Source organism: Haliotis cracherodii, unplaced genomic scaffold (genome assembly GCF_022045235.1).
Source record: "Haliotis cracherodii isolate W230 unplaced genomic scaffold, xgHalCrac1.p SCAF_28, whole genome shotgun sequence".
Taxonomy (NCBI): Eukaryota; Metazoa; Mollusca; class Gastropoda; order Lepetellida; family Haliotidae; genus Haliotis; species Haliotis cracherodii.
Window position 1 is genome coordinate 1,376,645 of NW_027266284.1, and position 18,227 is coordinate 1,394,871.

General features: G+C 39.7%; 1 protein-coding gene across 2 annotated transcripts in view; it reads right to left on the reverse strand.

Annotated features, from left to right (window-relative positions):
• The window catches only part of LOC139473358 (autophagy-related protein 9A-like), a 314,783-nt gene extending 297,073 nt beyond the window's left edge, over positions 1-17,710 (reverse strand). The window contains exons 1-2 of one of the 2 annotated variants that reach the window (XM_071255894.1): positions 17,594-17,710; positions 13,613-13,683 (exon numbers count right to left, since the gene is read on the reverse strand). The gene's annotated coding sequence lies outside the window, so the exon portion shown is untranslated. Of the gene's footprint in view, positions 1-13,612; positions 13,701-17,593 lie in introns of those variants that run through there. The other variant, XM_071255893.1, reaches the window with a different exon arrangement.
• Positions 17,711-18,227: the final 517 nt, after the last annotated feature.

The following is an 18,227-nucleotide window of genomic DNA, read 5'->3' on the forward strand; positions in this document are numbered from 1 at the left end:
AGGTTGATGTTTTACATCTAATACAGAAATTTTGAGGTCTGAAATAATACCATGCTTTAGTTTTTTATACTGTAATGATGAGAAAGATTCCGTTCTACCACTATTGTATTTTTCATCTTTGACTGGAACAGCTCTGAGTAGAGTTGAAGGGCTTTCTAGTTGAATATTATCCGTCATGCTTATCTGATCAAGATGGATGCACAACTCTTTATAGGGAACTAAATCGGGTAATTTAACTCCACGCACTGTTTTGTTGGGTGGTATTACTCCTAAGCGTGCAAATCCAAGTGTAACTTCTAAGTATGGGAGAAGCTTTACACCCTTTTCTCCAGCTTTTAAAATCAGCATCCCATTCGACTCATTTTGTGTAAGACTAACTCCCAAAGGTTTAAAAATTTCATCATTAAGTGAGCGTATGCTGTAATACCCATCAAGTTTAATGTAAATGTCTCCATCTATTTCACCTAATCAATATCTTATTATTACCTCTTGCAGCACTTATACTGGTCCACTGCGGGTAATACGTTACATCGCAGAGAGCGACTTCAAGTTGTCCATCTGAGTTATGGATAGTATGAATCAGTTCAATAGACTGCTCATTTGTTATTCCTCTGAGTGTAACATACCGGTACATATTAGATATACAATGATACTATATCATAACTTAAATATGAAATCAACTTACACTACTGATCAGTCGATTTTAGTAAGTGCCTCTGGTGCTAATTCTTTTGTTGAATTCCCTGATATCTTTGAAAAATACAGGTTCACGGCAACTAGCAATAAAATGGTGCACGATTGGTTCCACAATCCGATGCAATTTTGGCAGAATCAGTTAAACTTTACCATATGGTGTGCCACAACAGGATGTGGTGTATCTCTTTATGCCCCAGGATTTGAACTAAATAAGTCTGTTTTATCATTTTACATGTACTATCAGATGAGACGTATACTTAAAGAAATTAGTGCTCCATTACCGCAGGATCGAGCATGGAATGCATCAAATAATCCGTACAATAGGTGGGCATTCAAACGTATTTGTCAGGAATTTAATGTTTCTACGAGTAAATATTGGTGTCTGAGTGGAGTTAACCATGGTCTAGGTATTCCGTACGCTGGTGCACACTCTGTTAAAGAAGTCAAGGATGATTTACTGAAAAGGGGTCGGCTTCTTCCGAGCTTTGCTCTCTCGAGTAACGAGTGGAGAGATGATCGTATGAACTTTAAGGGTGGTGTTGCTTTCACCGTCCAAAAGGTTGAGCAACCACCTGGAAAAGCTTGGAATGAATTTCTTAATGATAAAACAGAAAATAATTTTACTAACCAAGGAGTTGTAAGAGTTAATGAATCAATAAGAACTTATGTATGGGCAATTCTTGGTGCACAATCGCAAACACGAACGGGAATCATCAGCGGTTTTGGGACAGCACTCGATGCACAAAAACAGTTTGTTGCAAACGTGGAGGATGCTATTAATTCACCAGTTAACATACCATCTTCTGCAAAACGTTATCAAGATGTATTACAGTACGCTCAATCGAAAGTATACTATGTTTATGCGCCGGGACTATACATGTCTCCGAGTAATATGGAACTTAAGATCAGTCAAGTGATCAGTTATAATAATAAATTTCTTATTGCTACCGATCTACAAAAACCAGATATAAATTCAGATATTAACACCGAATTAATGACGCAAACAAACACAGGCGAAACGGGAATAGTCAAGCCACAGATATCTACTAACGCTCCTACTAACACATCTACTAACGCACAACCACAAGTGCCACTACATATTGCAGTTAAAAATCAATAACATATCGATGAAAAAACAGCGCTTATAGTAGGTGGAGTCACGGCTGGTTTACTCATGATTTGGTTAATGAACTGATTTGGATAAATAGTTCTTAGCGGATACGTACAACAGCCCTGCAATTGCTACAATCAGTGCCCACAAGTTTTGACTAAGCCAAGTGGTGGTCTTAGCTAATAAATTCAAGAGCCAGGAAACAATAGTCCCTGTTATACCGGGAAGTGCAGACGAGGCTTTCCCAGCGAGCTTTCCCAGTGCTGAACCTAATGCTTTTAAATGCTTTTTTATCCACTCTTTCATGCCACCCCTATCACTAGGCGGTGCACCACCTCCTGTACCACTGGTTAACGCGAGAGTCAAAGTCGATATAATAAATCCCAATGCGGTTAATATACTGGCAATGGTTATCCCCTGTTCTCTGAACAATGTTTTAATTTTATCGGCCAGTGTAGTTTCATCGTTGAGGACTTGATCGATAGTTTCTCGAATTCGACTGATTTGTGAACGAAGTGCCTTTCTATTTCTAGAAGCCTCTTCGAGGCGGGCCGATCTTCCATCTTCTAATTTACGCAATCTTTCTGCAACGCGACGTCTACTGAATTCATCACCCGCCTGTTCAAGTTTTGTTTTCTAATAAGCTATATGCTTGTCGAGTTCGGATAGCTTGGCTATATTATTGATGAGTTCTCCCCGCATTGTTTGCATTGCCTTGTCAAGACCTCGTAATTCCCTAATACTGAACTCCGAGGATGGTACACTGACCGTGGAATTATCGTAGTAGGTATCCAAGATTTCTTCGAGTCTGTCCGAGGCCAGCTTAGAGCTTTCTTCCAAATTATCTTTATCTATGTTACCGAGTTCATCACGCACAGTCCGAAGAACCTTAGTAGTCTTCGCGGAAAGTTTTTCTCGTGGTGAGTAGTCTACAAAACCTAATTCATTATGAACAAAGTTTATGCCGTGTTTAGTGCTGTAAACTTTGAATAGTCACGACCAACTGGGCTAACATCTTTAAAGGTATCGTAATAATCATTAACGGTTGATCGTAAAACTTCATACTTAAGATTCATGCCACCAAAGCTGGTTTCATCAGTACCCTCTTTGATTGTACTAGGGTGATCAAAATCATCTAGATCAAAATCATCCATTTTTATATTAAACATAAGGTTACATAATTTCAATATAACAATGTCTTCACAATACGGACGCAAGTTAAACCCACAACGCAGACTTCGAGATCCATTAGGGGTCAAAGCAATTCGTCAGTCTGTAACTATAACTAATAACCCGAGTACCATCGATCAGAATCAAACAGTTCTGGTTCGCTTTCCTAATCTTGGCACACACGATGTGTTAGTTCTGGGAACTGTCCGACTAGCATTTACGATTAGTTTGACTTCTGCCGACGTTAACAGGGAGCCTGTTCAGAACATAGGTCGTGCTATTGTTAAGAAAATCGCGATTAAAATAAGCGGTAATGAGGTTTTGGGTATCGATGATAGCGATGTATACTATTGTTACATGGATCTCTGGAGAACGAATAAAGAGCGGGAAAACTTACAGTACCAAGGTATTTGTAATCGGAACACATTGAGACTGCATGTGGGTGCTGATAATGGTGATAATACTGTCGTAAAAGATCTTGCTGTTGCCAGCGCATTAGGTAACCAATTCTATATTCCGCTAGACTTTGAATTACTAGATTCCCATATGCCCTTTTATCAAGCATCCCTAGGCGATAGGTTAGAATACGAACTCACTTTTAATGACTATGGTAGAGTAATCAGAGCTGCTGAAGATGCTAGCTATTCCACTGAAAATATCTCACTGGAGTATGATATGATAACAGATCCCGAATTAGCCAGACAAATTTGTAACCAGTATACAGGAAGTTTAGCTATTTTGTACGATCGCGTGCTTCGACATCGAAAGATCACAAGGAACAAAAAAGATATGACGTGGAATATCAATCTAAACGTCCCCACGACATCGTTGAAGGGTATTTTAATGTTGTTCGAGGACCCCTCTGATGCATTTAAAAGAGATACCGAGAAGTTCTACAACCCCAAGATTACAAAAGTAGAATTGACTATCGAGGGCATTCCTAATCAACTATATAGTCAAGGAATGCTAGCGTATCAACAATGGGATGAGATTAAAAAACTCCCTTCTATAAAACGAACCCCAGAAGTTAATGCGGTCATGAAAGATCTGTCTCTCGGGGATGTATCGATGGGTGAATACCTCACCACGAAGTATGCGCTTTGGCTCGACATGCGAACGGACGATGACCAACTACACGGCAGTGGGCGGAGAATAGAAAATGCCAGCAAGGGTGTCACTATACAGATAACGAAGCACCAGGAATCGGCTGGTAAATTAAACATATATTTGTACGTGATTATGGATGTGGAACTTAATATACAGAATGGAAGATTCGTGCAAGCAATCTATTAATAATCTTTTACCTAAAGAACCGCACTGCGCTATCATCTGCGGGCAAACGGGTTGTGGAAAAACAGCTTTTATTCTAGATATTTTAGTCATTATCAGGACGTTTTTGATCATATTATTATTCTGTGCCCGACTATAAGCGTTAATAAAACATACTTATCGAGAGATTGGGTAATGAATGACGATGGGGTACAAAGAGTTGATCCGGGCGATTGTTTACAAGACTGCTTACGAGTATGTCACGAAAAATTCAAAGGAGAATCAACACTTTTCATAATAGACGACTGCAGCATGAGTAAAGAACTAACCAAAAAGAAAGATATGCTTTCATATTTAGCATTCTTCGGACGGCATACTCAGCATAGCGTTTGGGTACTTACTCAAAAATACAACTCTGTCCTGAAAGATCTTAGAGAGCAGACCAAATGGGTAGCCCTGTTTCATTGCAAAGACTGAGATTCATTCGAGGAATGTCTACGCGAAATGATGTTATTTATACCAAGTCCGAACGAGATAGAGTCAGAAAACTGTTAGCTTCAACGAAGCACTGTAAATTTTGTTTTATAAACCGATCAACCAGCTGCTTATGCAATTACTTAGCAAAATGTAGCAAAATTATAGCAAAAATAGCAAAACTATGGCAAAATTATAGCAAATATAGCAAAAAGATAGCACAAAGTAGCAAAAATACGATAAATTGAACATTAGCAGTTATTATGACATAATGTGGCTTGAAATTCTCATTCTTTCGCAACAGTTTATTATTACGGGCTGTATTGGATATGCCATATTTTATTATGTTAGACTTAAATATTTCCTTAGGTATTACATTATGGAATGCGATGAACTCATCGAACAAATGCTCAAAGATGAGCCAGAACCTATGACAGATAAATCTTTAGATAAACATAGAGAAAGTCTCGCCGCTTTGGTAGCCGGTGGAAAATGTTTCCAATATTTTGGGGAAAATTATACCATTGAAAAAATTGATAACATGACCGACGAAGAAATTAAAAACTGTACGCGCGTTACGAGTCTAGACTGAGAGCTACCATGACTAAAACAATAGGGTCGGCTATGTTACAACTATTCATAGTCGTAGCTAGTAGGTTTCTCCCTATCCTGGCAGAACATCGCATGTATTTATGCGAATCTCTCGAGAAAGACCCATTCATCAAACACACTATAAGCTCAGTAAGCTGTGAGTTTTTTCATAGATATGGAATGTTCTTAGCTCCACTCACCACAGCTTTAATAACGGCTAGGTATTGTCAATTTAAACATACGTGCCCACTTAATAATAATGGAGACTCAAGTGACACCACCACAGATTGTGGAACAAGTGAACGAGGATGCACAACAGATTGTGAATGAGGAAATACCACAAGCCAGAGTGACGAAGAACCCCCCAAAAATCGCAGCCAGTAGAAAGGGCGGGCTGGCGAGGAAAGCGAAAATAATGCAAAATTCAAATATTGAACATAGTCGTCCGATTAAAACTTGGGCACTAGTAGGAGTTGTTGCTATAGCGGTGGTATGGTTGTTTTATAAGACCCGAGAAGAGAAAACGTCACCCCCAATTACACAACAAGTTCAGTTAGAGGTTAGCCCCCATATAATGCTATAATAAGAAGCATGACTACTCCAGTTACAGATGGTAAAATGTTGGTAAACGCAACGTATCATTCAGCAGTGGTCAGCGGCTTGGCCATTGGCTATGCCCGTGTAGCTAAAATGATTACTAAAGCCACACCACCCAAGCTAGATTTTAATGGTTATGATATCGGTATGATGATTCTTGATATTTGATTGGCTATGGCAACAAAAGATATGCTCATCAAACAAGGGCTTATCCCAGAAGATATAATGAAGTAATTAAACATTTGAATATTTTATATTCATATAAACATGGCATCAATTGCGATCATGGTCGGTGGAGCTGTTGTTAATGCTCTAGCTTTCCTCTTTTCGGGGAGTAATTTTTTATTTTCTAGTATGAGGGAATCAAATGCTAAAGAAGTTGAAGAGGAGAGTAAACAACATAATAAAGCATTAGAACAACTCGAAGCAGCCCAGTCACAATGGACCAGACAGAGGATATTAAGATTAGATTTTATTAATGAAGAGCTACGCTTCCTTAGATTCTCCATAGTTTTACCAAATACTGAGTTATTCATGAGCTTATATAGATTCTTTTCAAAATCGCTGGTAGCTAACTTTCTTAAATCTGTGTTCAGCCTTATATAGGGCTCCATCAGAGGGCTTCGATCAAACTTTAGAACTCTGTGTATTTTCTTTAGTTTCATACCTAACGATAGATATAACTGGAGATTTCTGTTGTGAACTATATATTTTGTCTTATCCATCAAATTTGGTACGAGTTTTTCTACGTTAGCTAACCTTGTATTACCCATCAAGGAGTGTTGATATTCCGACTTCCAATCTTTATTAACCATTAACGAAATTTGGATATTCCAAGTCAACTTCTAGTATGTATCCTTTATTCACATCAATATTATGGATACAATTCACTTCAACCAACTCAAAACCACCCGTGGGTAAAGGTTGACTCATAGCCCATCCATACAAATTGTTGGCGTCAAGATATAATATGTGCGTGTCGGGTTAACTCAGATCATATCCTTCCATAAAGACTTAAGATGCAATAAAGAAGTCCGATAATGGAGAGATAAGAAAAGCTAAGGGTGTTAAGAAGTATGTGGTAAAAAAGCATATCAAACACGAACTGTATAAAGAAGCATTATTCAAGGGTAGAACATTCAAACACGAGATTAACGTTTTAAGAAGTTACAATCATAGGATATATGGATTAAGAATGAACAAGACATCATTATCTCCCTTAGATACAAAGAGATGGATTGATAAGGATGGTGTAACTACCTATGCTTGTGGTTATTTAGGGTGGTAAAACAGTATCGTTTGGAACTATGAGCAACTCTTCTCGTACAAATGCCATGCCCGGTCCATCTTTAAGATAATAAAGAATAGGCTCTCCTTTCGTAACCAACCAACTACAGTTATATGTCTTAAGACACCAAATCGGATCGGTTGCTCGACGTTGGCCGCCTTTGAGTTCACCGGGTTGGTATAAATATCTTACGCTTACTCTATCCGGAAGTTTTTGTTTTTTGCCCCTCCTCGGTGCTGAAGATTTGGAAGTCACAGATTTCATTTTAATCGCATCGGATGGTTTCACCCCGATAAATCTTGTTACTTCATTATTCAGCGCTGATACAACAGCTGATAATTGTGTCACCCATCCGGTTGATCTTAATCGTTCCGATTTCATTTCGATCCCATACTGATAGCCAAACAAACGTTCCGCTAATGTCCGGTTAAATCTTTCAACGATAGCTTGACTACGATGGGCCTCTTTTTCACCACGCCTGACTGCGACATCGTGCTTTGTTAACAGTTTAGTTATTAATCCCATAAACTCACGACCAGGATCTACTTGAAATAGCTTAGGCCATTTTAGTGGTCCGCGTTTATATATACGACTCAGTGCATAAGCTACTTCTGTTGTATCTTTCGAGGTTAATGGCTCAGCCTCCTCGTAGCGACTAGCCACATCCACTACGGTTAAAGCGTATTTATACGTTTTGCGTCTTACCTTATCATAGGGAAGAAACAAGAGGTCAGCCTGATGAACTTCATTCGTTGTAAAAATATCAAACTTCTTCCTCGGTATATAACGCCATAAGTATATTTGCCACATCGCTTAATTCGTTAACCAATCCTTGGCCACATCTTTAGTTATCTTAGCCGCGATGGCTAATTTTTTATTGCTCCTATACCTTTCCAATGTCCTCGTGGGCTGTAGTAAATTTTATTCATTATTAATTAATATTGATGATTCTTTTAATTAGTCTCATGACGATCGTTGAATCGCATCATCATTTTTGCATAAAAAATTGCCCCTGTAGTAGCAGTATAGGTATATAAATCTGGCTCCAGTGGAAGTGAGCCAGAACCCCTATTACCTATACTACTGAATTTAACACCATGAGTATGAACACAAATTTCTGTTTATAACAGCTATTTAAAAGTAAGATAACCATTTTTTTCGAAGTTCAATAGCTATCATTTTAGTGCATACTGATTTCAAACAATGGCCTAAAATTGTATATGAGATGTGATACCTCATCACATTTGACCTAGGAACATATGTAACCAACATACACATTGCTACTACAATAGGAAAATTCAAAACTAGTAAAATCCTCGATATTTTTCATATTTGTATACTTATCCTGCATAACTCTGTAATGCTCCAACTAGCTGAGAGGCCCATCATGCAGCTTACACGTGACCAAAGGAAGTGACGTCACGGATCCTCACATTACTCTGTAGTCCGAAAGATCGGAAGACATCGTGGGGAGGTAGATCTGAGATGGGTGGGTCCCTTTAGACGCAGTAATGCAGGATAAGAATACAAATATAAAAATATCTAGGATTTTACTAGATTTTTTACTTATCCTGCATTACTCCTTAATGCGTCTTTATCGGACGGAACCGGAGGTGGGCATTCTTCAGATGTGGACTGTCATCTTTTATTTCCAGACTCTGTTTCCTAGCCAATCCTTGGCTGAGTGGTCAGCATCAGGTGACCACTCCATGTGTGGGAACCTCCGATTCCCTCAGCCTGTCCTCGGCTGTGTGGTCGGCATCAGGTGACCACTCCATGTATAGGAAACTCCGTTTCCGTCAGCCCGTCTTCGGCTGTGGTCGGCCTGGATTACCATTACATGGAAGGGAAGAGTCAGGTATGCTTTGTGTCCTAGTACTGCGCAGCCTGACAATAACGCTCGGTTAGGTTGAGACTGGAGCACCGAGCCGTATGCAAATGAGGCATGAACCTTCTAATTCATGGCTTACACCAGGGAAGGTCGAAAGGCCGGCTCTGGACTGGGAGGCATGGTCAATGATGTGTAGCAGTTGTGACCTGCTGGGCCACTACTAACAGACCAAAGCTGTGTGTGCCTTGCACGTCCTCCAAAGCGACGTCTCGGAGGTAGTGACTGGCGAAGACCGTGTTGGAACGCCAGAAACCTCCCTCCATGATGGCGTGTAGAGAGTAGTTGCTGTGAAGCACCATGGTGGAGGCGATCACCTGGATCTCATGCGGGTTGTTGGAGCGTGGTGGGTCCAATCCCGCGGCCTCGTAGGCCTGGAGTATGATGGCTCGTGGCCAGAGGGCGATCGTGTTGTCGCTAACTTCCGCTCGCGAGGTCGCAGATACCGGTACAAAGAGGCGTCGTCTACGGCGTTCCTCGGTTCGTCAGATGTAGCAGCGAAGCGCTCTGACCGGACATAGATGGAGCTCTAGTTCGTCTTCCGCGCCCACATTTGATGACAGGGGGGGGATGAGGAGCGATCTGTCGGGCTGGCCTGGGAGCTGATTCTTTGCAATGAAGTCCCAGCACAGGCCCAGATGCACGGCTCTGTGTGCTCCCTGCTCAAAACGGACCCGTGTGACATCTAGGGCGTGTAGCTCACTGACACAGGCTGCTGTAGCGAGCGCCAGTAGGAAGACCGTCTTTTTCGTCAGATTGTAGAATGGCGACGTTTCAAGTGGCTCGAGAGGCACGTCTCTCAGCGAGGTGAGAATGACATTCAAGTTCCAGTCTAAATGAGAGGAGCAGTGCCTGGAGTTCTGGGATTTTCGTCATGCGTCTGTTTTTCGAGACTGCCAGGACGGAGTTGAGCGCCACAAGGTAGGTCATGATGGTACTGCCCTTGAGCTTACACTTGTGTCACAAATGGAGCATGAACTCGGCCAAGAATTGAGGCGATGCAGATGTGGGGTCTTGGTGCTTACTCCTGCAAAAGCTCTCAAAGGATTGCCACTTGTCATCATAAAGGCTCCTGGTGGTTGGGCGATTTGCCCTCGTGTTGGCCTTAGCCGCTCAGGCAGAGTAGCCCTTGGTGCTCAAAGCTCTCTGTAAATGGACCAGACGTGAAGACGTAACCTGTCTAGTCCTGGGTGTGGCTGTCTGCTGTGAGGGTGGATCAACAGATTTGGCCAATCTGGGAGTGGCAGGGGGTTGACGTCGGATAGCTCTCTGAGGTTGACGAACCAAGCCCTCACTGGCCACCAGGAGCGACGAAAGTCAGATCGAGGTTCCGTGTCGATCTGATCTTCTGGACGACTTTGGGCGTACGCTTTTAGTCCTTCCTAGGGGACGCTGAAAGCGTCAACTTCCCAAGCCAGTGGATCCGGCACCAGAAATATGTAGGTCGGGATCTGGTAGTTCTGGCTGGTGGCGAACAGGTCTATGTTGGGGAGACCGTGATCTTGACAAGCAAGAGCGAAGACGTCAGGGTGAAGTTTCCACTCTGTGGTAGCCACTTTTCCAGTTCAAGGTTGTTGATGTGCCATAGGCGCTGATCGGCTGACCACAGCCGTGAGGCAACCTGTCCCTCCAAGTGTGCGCCCCATCCCTGTAGGGACGTGTCTACGAAGAGATGTAGAGAAGTTGTAAGCCCTGTCAAGGAGACGCCGCCTAAGACATTGGATTCCACCGTCCACCACCGGAGATGCTGCTTGAGATGATCCGGGAGGACGATGAATATGGAGGGGTCCTGGCGTCTGATGTAGGGCGCCAGGGACATCTGAACTGGGCGCAGTTGGAGCCTTCCTCTGTAGGTCAAGTCCTGCGCTGAGGTTAGGAGGCCCATTGACACAGGGTGTTAAGAAGTATGTGGTGAAAAAGCATATCAAACACGAACAATATAAAGAAGCATTATTCAATGCTAGAACATTCAAACATGAGATGAACGCTTTAAGAAGTGTCAATCACAGGATATATGGATTAAGAATGAACAAGACATCATTATCCCCCTTATATATATACAAAGAGATGAATTGATAAGGATGGTGTAACTACCTATGCTTATGGTTATGGTGGTAATACTGTATCGTCTGGAACTATGAGCAACTCTTCTCGTACAAATGCCATGCCCGGTCCATCTTTAAGATAATAAAGAATAGGCTCTCCTTTCGTAACCAACCAACTAATGTTATATATCTTAAGACACCAAATCAGATCGGTTGCGCGACGTTGGCCTCCTTTGAGTTCACCGGGTTGGTATAAATATCTTACGCTTACTCTATCCGGAAGTTTTTGTTTTTTGCCTCTCCTCGGTGCTGAAGATTCGGAAGTCACAGATTTCATTTTAATCGCATCGAATGGTTTCACCCCGATAAATCTTGTTACTTCATTATTCAGCGCTGATACAACAGCTGATAATTGTGTCACCCATCCGGTTGATCTTAATCGTTCCGATTTCATTTCGATCCCATACTGATAGCCAAACAAACGTTCCGCTAATGTCCGGTTAAATCTTTCAATGATAGCTTGACTACGATGGGCCTCTTTTTCACCACGCCTGACTGCGACATCGTGCTTTGTTAACAGTTTAGTTACTGATCCCATAAACTCGTGACCAGGATCTACTTGAAATAGCTTAGGCCATTTTAGTGGTCCGCGTTTATATATGCGACTCAGTGCATTAGTTACTTCTGTTGAATCTTTCGAGGTTAATGGTTCAGCCTCCTCGTAGCGACTAGCCACATCCACTACGGTTAAAGCGTATTTATACGTTTTGCGTCTTACCTTATCATGGGGAAGAAACAAGAGGTCAGCCTGATGAACTTTCATTCGTTGTAAAAATATAAAACTTCTTCCTCGGGATATAACGCGGTGCTGGTAAGTATATTTGCCACATCGCTTGTTTCTTTAGCCAATCCTTGGCATATCTTTAGATACCTTAGCTGCAGTGGCTAATATTTGTATTGATTCCTATACCTTTCCAATATCCTCGTAGGCTTTAGTAAATTTTATCCATTATTAATTAGTATTGATGTTTCTTTTAATATGAATCATGACAATAATTGAATCACATCATCATTTTTGCATAAAACATTCCCTCTGTAGTGGTGGTATAGGTATATAAATCTGGCTCTAGTGGGGTTGTGGTAAAACTGTCATTGTCTATAAAAAATTATATCATAGAAGCATTGATTGGCTCCAGGTGGTGGTGAGCTAGAGTCAACTTAGCTTAATCTCATGACGATCATTGAATCACATCATCATTTTGACATAAAAAATTCCCTCTATAGTAGCAGTATAGGATATAAATCTGGCTCCAGTGGAAGTGAGCCAGAACCCCTATCATCTATACTACTAGTCCACTATACAAATCTCAAGTTATATCTATCATTAGGCATGAAACTAAAGAAAATACAAAGAGTTCTTAAGTTTGATCAAAAACCTTGGATGGAGCCCTATGGCTGAACACAGACTTAACAAAGATGCATGGCTTCTGGCGATTTCGAAAAGAACCTATATAAGCTCTTGAATAACTCAGTATTTGGTAAAATGAAAGTCTGACAACTGGTAGGCCATGGGAGCCGTGCCTATTTACGGTTGTCAGAGGGGTACACAAAGTATGTGATCTAGACTACCAGTTGTCAGATTTCATTCTGTGGCAGCCTCGTGGCTGAGTGGGTTAGATCACTGACTTTGTGTGCTGGCGATAAGGTGTCTCATTCTGGTGGTGTGGGTTTGAATCTCAGATGGAATTCAACCCCCAAAAAGTATGAGAATCTGTACTTTGCTAAGAAAGTGTTCTCCAAAATATAACATTTATTACATTTGACCACTTTCTAAATGGCATTGTGTATTCAAGTAATAATGCTGTGAATTTGTGATTTAGTAAAATGAATAACATCAGCGATATTTAAAATTTACCTTATTTGAGATCATTTCACAAATTTCAGTCATTTTGCCTTGATTAAAATGACAGTGGATGATATCATAGAACAGAGAGTTTCTGTCAAAATTCAAACAATGTACGCCCAATTGTTTCGAAAACAGGGTACTTGACACAGTGTCGTTTTTCATAACCCATACATATTGGTTAGATTTACATCGCAAATTCACGTGTAACCAAAAAAACAAGATTACCTACAAGCTGTCATGTCTTCCCAAACATAGGAATTCTTTTGAGTCTGCGTGTTAGCCTACAGTGTTCTGTGATCTCCTAGATCTAGAGCTAGATTCTGCGCAGTAATGTAAAATACATGAATTTCCGACACTGTAATAAAGGTATATGTAGGTCGAGAAAACTTTTGGGGTCATTGGATAATATTCGATTTACGCTTTCCACCACAAGCGACAATATTATGAGGAACAGTCTGTAGCATAATCTACCGTTATTACTGGAGCTGTCATTGACAATTTCAAGATGATCAAACGACCTCGAAGCTTTACTGATATATAACCATGTGAGTATATGTGTAAATATGATAATAAGTACCCGAGTTCACCCTTTGTAAATGCCAACAGTTCCCAGAGCCAAATGACCGTTCAGTGCTGTTTTCACCTCAGCTGCAGAATCAAAACAAAGTACGACAACTTCCGTCAACACCAAGATGAAACTATTTTCATTGGATGAAAACTGAAGAAAAAAAGATTTTAAGGACATCAAAATCAAAGAGATTTTAGTAAGTGATTTTTGTCATATTTACTATACAATATTTAACATGAGTTGAGTATTCATGTAATACAAATATTGATTTATGGACGCGAGTGAAACACTGGCGGCGTATTTGCGCGATATGGTTTTGTTTCGAACGATAACAAGTTCCTTCGCAATGCCGATCGACACAAGTTAATTCACTGTTGCAACCAGGTGTGAGATAGTCTCAAAATATTACTGACAGTGCAGGTGGGCAAGGCAGTCTTATAAGTTCCTTGACAGTTTCAAATGTCACTTCCATAGGCCTAAATATGCGAAATATGTAATTGCAATAATTATTCATGCGTCAAATACAAGGGTTAGAGCTAAAACGGCACCTCTGCGAAATGGCACCGGGCGAAAACGGCACCATTTGGCGAAAAAGTCACCTCGCCTCAAGCAAAAACGGCTACTTTTGCCTGGCAAAACCGGCACCCTATTGGGTTTTTTTACCTTGGTAAAATAAATGAAATTAAACTTGGATTGATAACTTGCAAACACCAACAATTGTGAAATGTTAAAACAAGTTTACATTAGAAATTAGCCTCTACTCCAATTTACTGACTGACTCTGTGTGGGAGGCTCAGCTAACTTATTGTGAAAACACTATACGCTTTGAAGTCTAAGTACCTTTACTCAGTTCAACTCAGTGTCAAGCTGAAACTGTATTTAAGAGGCCTAGCATGATGATGTCAGATCACAATTATTCACAATGGCCTTTCGATGTGTTGCATGCGAGAAGAATGTCAGAAAAAATCAACATGCTGTATCATTCGACAACTCCGACCAGTGGACCCATCGTATATATATATGTGTGTACCTGACTTTCTGTGGCCTGTTATCGAGATATTAGCTGAGTCATCTACTATCACAATGTTCGGTGGTACATGGACCGATATTGTAAACACGTGAAGAAGATATAATACTACATAAATCGTTCTTATCGTTATTAAAAATAGAGTTGCCGTTTTCGCCCGACACATAGTAGCCGTTTTCGCCAAATACCGTGCGTTTTCGCCAGAAACGGGTGGTTAATTTTTTTCTTAGCATTTTAATGAATGCTCATGCAATGTATTGGTCATGAGAATAACGTCCACTGTTACTTTTAGTGAAGGAAAACATTATTTAAGCTGTTTTGAAACACGAAAGTGGTCATAACAATGTATATGATCATATATAAGATTCTAATATTTGTTAATAAGTTATAATGTAATGACTTATTTGTATGTGTAGGTATTGTGCATATTTTAACTCTGTATTTATTTTCACAGGGCCTCTGTTTATTTATGTATTAAACAACTAGCATCCACAAATAAACCTGCGTTTAGTGATTCCTTCACCTAAACCACTCCGGTTACAGTTACATCGGTGAAATGTAAACAATGACTCATAGATCTACCCCATTTTCAACAGTGATATGTGCGTTAATATTTCGTGTCAGCTCACTGTTATCACGAAATCGTATACAATACATGTAATTAAACCACCTCGTCAATACGATACCGTAGGCATCTGTATTTTAGCAAATTTGATGAAGCAAATATCGCCGATAATGCCCCGTTTTCTCCCATTGTGAAATGGTGGTTTAATTAGCGGAATTATTGAACGCCCAGTATCCGTAATAATGGTGTTTAATGATGGGGTCTGTCATTGGTTCTGACATTTTATTCACATGAAAATCCCTTTATCTGGCATTTGTTTTTTTACACAATGAAATTAATCATAAATAGATCTAATAATTTTGGAAAATCTAGTGTTTTTTTAACTATGTGTGAGCTTGTAAAAATGTCGGGTGTGAATGGCATAATAATAAAGAATATGCTCATTATTTTGAATTAATTTGATACAGTGACATACACATCCAGGTGTATTCTCTTTTTCACAGAATGAAAAAATAAAAATGTAACAGTCATGGTGTGGCAATTAATCAACTGAAGACATTTCAGATTATAGAAAATTTTATTATAAATTACACCATTGGCAGGTTTTCTATTTGATATGGAAAATCAATGAAATGCCATGAAATTCTGCTAGATACCAATGCCGTGTTTGAGATCCAGACACCCAAACAGTTTGTCCTGAAAGTGAAATTCTCCTGAATTCAAAGCAAAATCACTGACTGTGTATTGATCCAGGTATGGAAGCAATACTGTTAAGGCATAAGAGTGTGAAGGAATGCATCATTTTATCCACTGGCTGAATAAATGATGACATCATATTACATGTATGTGATTTATTACTTCTGTCAGATCTACGTGTATATCATGCTCTGAATGATGTCAGTATATGCATGGATACTGGCTTTAAGCCCCCAAAACTATGGTACTCATAGTCTAGACAGGTTCCATTGGTACCTGTAATCATTACCATAGTTAAACTGTTCACAAATAAATAGTGGAAAGTACACATGTCTCCAGCTTTCATCCTCAAATATTACAATTTCTGTGCACTTTTAATGTTATGTATTACCATCATGATCATACTGGGTTTTTTCTTTGCTTGAACAATACTGTATCTTAACTTCTTTATTGATTAGTTTATTTGTAGATAATTTCGTACACAGATATTTCATCTAACATGATGATTATAATCATAACTATTTAATAATAATGGTATGCACACTTCTTTATGTTGTTCTTTACAGGACTCCCCAGTCGCTATATTGCATAATGTAGAATACTCATGGATGTGTATGCCACTGTACCAAATTAATTATGATCATATTCTTTATTATTATCCCATTCAGACCCGGCATTTTAACAAGCACACACACAGATCTAGTTCAGAAACACTAGATTGAAATTAATCCAATCTGTTTCCAAAATTATTAGATATATTTATGATTAATTTCATTGTGTAATAAGAAAACAAATGCCAAATAAATGTCTTTTCATGTGAATAAAATCCAGAGGCCAAATATCAGAACCAATGACAGACCCCATCATTAAACACCATTATTAGGGATACTTTGCGTTCAGTAATAATTCCGCTAAACCACCATTTCACAATGGGAGAAAACGGGGCATAATCGGCGACATTTGCTTCATCAAATTTGCTAAAACAAAGATGCCAACAGTATTTCATTGACGTGGTCGTTTAATTACATGTATTATGTATACGATTTCGTGATAACAGTGAGCTGACACGAAATATTAACGCACATATCACTGTTGAAAATGGGGTAGATATATGTGTCATTGTTTACATTTCACCGATGTGACGACCACTTTCGAGTTTCGAAACAGCTTAAATAATGTTTTCCTTCACTAAAAGTAACAATGGACATTATTCTCGTGACAAATACATTGCAAGTGCATTCATGAAAATGCTAAGAAAACAAATTAACCACCCGTTTTAGAGTTTTTGTATACTAGATATACTGAGTCAAATTAAAAACTTCACATTTTTAAAAGTAATCCCATATATGATATACAAAGGACAAATCAGAGACGGTAGAGAGAGAGAGAGAGAGAGAGAGAGAGAGAGAGAGAGAGAGAGAGAGAGAGAGGTTATCACGCGAGTGTGTTTGTGGATGGTAAATATCCTGCATTAAGAATAAACATTGTATTTAGCGAGCCTTGGCGAGCTAAATACATAGTGTTTATTCCTAAACACGCTTTACGACACTAGTTTCAAACTGGCGACTACTCTTCGAAACATATTTTGACGTATTCTCGATAAAAAAATTAAAACTGATAAGAAGAACACTCTGAAATGGCTTATAGATGGCCTAGATTGTATGGATATAATCATAAAACCCGTAACTGTCGTTCGGAATACCCCGTTTCAAATATTTCGTGGTTGCATGATTAGAAAACACGTTCCGACTGTCACTTTCATGATCTGGTAAGCGACGCTCTGATTGGTCGGATGAAAGGTCGTTCTGACGCGACCCCTAATGGGATGTCCTCAGATCTTTGTTTGGCGGCAGCGAGTACAAAGATTTGATTTTAATGAGATTGCCCCGAGGGACACCAGAAATGGGCTTCACGCATTGCATCCATATGGGGAATCGAACCCGGGCCTTCGGCGAATAAACACACAAGTGCCTCGCTGTAGTTTCAAGTCAAGAAACGGAGACAGAATCCACTGGCGCTGTTGTCTGAGATCATGCCGTTCCAGAATGGTAGCCGTAATTCTGAGAGAAGAAAAATGTCTTACAGCATCGTGCCAAAAGAGAGTAAAGTTGTTTAAATTCCTATATATTTCAAGTAATTACATCTGCATTTGCTGAATTTTGCTGGTTCCGTTTTTCACCAATTTCCCAGACACACAAAAAAGTTACAAGCCGGTTAAAAGAGTTAATTTTGTGACTTTAAATAGTAAAACAAATGCACTCAAGACGCAAGTAATGTCAATATCGGGTGTTTTAGAAATAGTTAACTTGTTCCGATATCAATATTGTCAAGATTGG